Source organism: Camelina sativa, chromosome 5, assembly GCF_000633955.1.
Source record: "Camelina sativa cultivar DH55 chromosome 5, Cs, whole genome shotgun sequence".
In the NCBI taxonomy this organism is placed as follows: Eukaryota; Viridiplantae; Streptophyta; class Magnoliopsida; order Brassicales; family Brassicaceae; genus Camelina; species Camelina sativa.
Genome location: NC_025689.1, coordinates 26999505 through 27003146, shown reverse-complemented (window position 1 = coordinate 27003146; position 3642 = coordinate 26999505).

Genomic DNA, 3642 nt, shown 5'->3' with positions numbered 1-3642 from the left:
GGTAATGATTTTTGGTAGGGTTGTGGCTAAGAGATTTTCTGATGCAGCACATCTTTGCGATGATCACGACACCAATGTCGTGAATGGACCTCTTGATTATTTCTGGTTTTATATTTACGTATAGGCTTTATTTAGATGTAGGCCTTTTATTGTTAGATTAACTTCTTAATTGTGTTAGGGTTTAGTTTTGTGATTCTTCTTATTTAAGGAGCTGTGAGTCTCTATTGTAAAGACATTTATTGATTATTGAATAAATATTGTTTTAAGGGAGCTTTGCCTAAAGCCTAGAGAAGAGGACTTTCAACCCTAAGAGCTTGTGTTCAAGCCCTGTAAGGAGAGCTTGCAAAACCACGTCGATATGGCCCTATCCTTATTGCTTCTTCGTCAAGTAAAGACGTTCTAAGCAAGATCTGTTCAAGATCTGTTCGTCAATCCAGGTTCTTCCGGAGATCTAGAGTTCTCGTCCGTTAATTAAGCTTTCGCTCTCCATCAGGTTGTATCAAATTCATCACGTTCCTAGTGGTTTGATTTCCTTCCGACGATGTTCCCGGATTTTAATGTGGATATCCCCGAGTTCCATGGTGGATTTTTTAGTAGTTTATTACTAGATTGGTTTGTGGATGTTGAAATTTTGAGTTTCAAAGCATTGCAAATGATCGATTTGTTTCGCTTGTGGTTAAAAAAATTTGTGGACAAGCCGCATCATGGTGGCAGCAAGTGAAGACCACCCGCAAGAGAGATGGCAAAAACCCTATTAAATCTTGGGATAAACTTAAGCAGAAGTTATGTGCACACTTTTTACCTCATTATTACCATAGTTTGGTGTATAATCGTTTGCAAAATTTGACACGACAAACACGTTTGGTGGATTACAAAAAGAGTTGTTGTCACTTTCAAGGCCATAAACCGGTTCATGGTATCTACCGTGATGACAATGATTTGTCTCCTATGGTGTATTTTGCAGATCCAACGTATGATGTAGGCTCCATGTGTACTCCATCGAATTCGAAACAAGGAGCACAAGTTGTGGATAAATACACGGAGAGTTGTTTCATTCAAGTCCAAAACGTTGTCGATGAGGATATTTACGATGTTTTTGGTGATGATTTCTGTACTCTGAAACTCGCCTACGATGAAGACAAGGATGTTGTCGACGTGAAAGACCCCGACAGCAGAGAAGACGATGACGTCGTTGCCGGCGTAGAAAACGGCGATGAGTATGTCAACGGTGATGACAAGGATTTTAATCCTATGGTGTATGATGCAGATCTAAAATTCGATGTCAAATATATAGAAGACGGTGATGTTGTCAATGGCGTAAGCGTAGAAAACGACACTGATTTTTTCCGTGTGAATGATGACGACGAAGATGGTGCTGTTTTCGACAAGGTGCGAGATGGAGTTGACGACGGTCATATTCAAAATGGATTCGACGAGGCTCAGGTTCTCGACGGCATTGACGAAGTCGCTGAAGCGGTGGAACATATGATCTTTGTTGCTTTTAATGGTGATGAGATAACTACTACGAAACCCCACGCAAATGGTGCTCCAATAGTTGATGTTGAAGATGATACAGTTCGTGATCTGTATGATGAGATTCAAGATGAAGACAGCTTTGTTGTGCCAAAATTTGACGCTTTGGTAGAAGACGTTGAAACTGTAAATTTTGTCTTTGATGTTTGTGATCAAGTTTGTGATGGTTGTGCGGAAGACGTCAACAACGCAGATTTATCAGGAATCACGGCGTGGAATACACAAGACTTTCACCCAATAAACATCAAAAACCAATCTTTGATAGTAATGGTGACAATTTTTCCAGTATGGAACTAGTTGATGCCGATCTTGCTGATCATGATGATAGGCTTGACAATGGAGGAAACAAATTGTTGGTCATAGAAGAAGAAGTTTTGAGAGTTGATGATCTGAATTTTGATGTTAAAGATAACCTTGAAGAGAAGAAAGAAGGTATGTATTGGGGTAAGGGAAACAAATTTTATTTTGTTGATCTTGCATACCGCCATCAGAAAGTCAACAAAGTCAACAAGGAACCTCCAGATCGTGGATGGAGCACTATTTGTTTTGTCACAGTGAGTTCAACCTCTATAACAAGATCTTTGTGGATTTCAGTTTTAACCTCAATTTTGAGGAAGCTACAAGTTGTGTTACTCCAAACACTAATTTTTATGGAATTCTTTCTCAATGGGTAACAAAAAGAGCTGATTATTATTCGAGCTACAAGCCGTCTCAAGAGAAGAAGGTCTCAAACACTGTGTTGAGTTGGAACGTGACTCAACTTCGACGGCTTAACTTGTTACCGAGATCTCTTCTCAAAGATTTTTCGACAAGACTGAGTGATGTGTGTTCTTCGGTGTCTATACCGATCTCTGATGAAAACAAGCTGTGTATTGTTCTTCACGTGTGCAGTTCACAGATGGAGCTTATAGATTGGGTTTTTAGAGAGAAAGGCCAAAGAAAGCGTTGTTTGTGTCGGCAAAGTGACGCCTTTATTGTAGAGGCAAATCTTTCTAGAGCGTGGAATACTCCCAAGAGGCAAATTATGGACTCATGTGTTTTGAATAGCATAGGTATGATGCTATTATCATGTGAGATGATGAGAGTCTCGTATACAGTCACTAGTTCCATGTGTCTCTTTCTCCTTCTGTATGATGCAGAAACTTGTGAAGAAAGAAACTTGTTGCAGTGGTTGTTCGACATAAGAAAACAGTCCAGTGACGCTTTTGCTTCTCCGCTCACACTCCATGAGCAGATTACGGTGTTAGCGTTAAACACCCAAAGTTATGAGCGCCCTCTTACACAGATTTCAATGGATCTGGGCAAAGTGGCTCTACTAGAAGACCGGACTCCTTGTTTTGACACTTCTACTCGACTTTTAACTTCTCCATTTGACTCTTTCAAGGCATATTTCTTTGATGATTATCTGAGAACAAGAAGCAGCAGAAGAGTTATTTGTCTCTCTCATTTGGGGAACACTGTGGGGTTCACAACATGTATAACTTGGATGGTGATTGCATTTCGTCATCATACTTTTCTTTCTGTGTTGTTTGTACCGGTCATCTCTTTTACTATGGAGTTGCAGTTTCAAGCTTTTAAATGGATTATAGGTGTTTCTCACCCACTATTGGATTCTTACATATCCACGACAAGATTTGTTTGGAGGTTTGTTGCTTGCGAATTAAGGAAGTTGCTGATCACTTGTGAGAAATTAAGGATATTTTTGGATTGTTTCTCTACAATGGATCATTCTTTGGCATGGAAAGAGATCACAGTTGCAGTCAATGTTGTGTTTATGTGGACGTTGTTTGGTTCCAGCTTGGATATCCATTCAACATTTCATCATACAGATATCACAAAGAGATTATTGGTGAAAACGTTACGATATTTAGTGGGTGGTGATACGTGGCGTCAGGATGAAAAGTTTTCTCTGACCAGATTTACGCACTTCTATCACTATGTTTATAACGACAGCTCCATTTTTCGAAAAATTTTGGTGCTTTATGAACTTCAAGATGTTCATCGGCAAGTTTTAACAACATGGGAGCTTTTAGTCACACAATTAAAAGCATCAACCATTAAGAGGTGTGACGTGGTGTTTGAGCGTCAAGGTAAATTCTTATGGGTTGT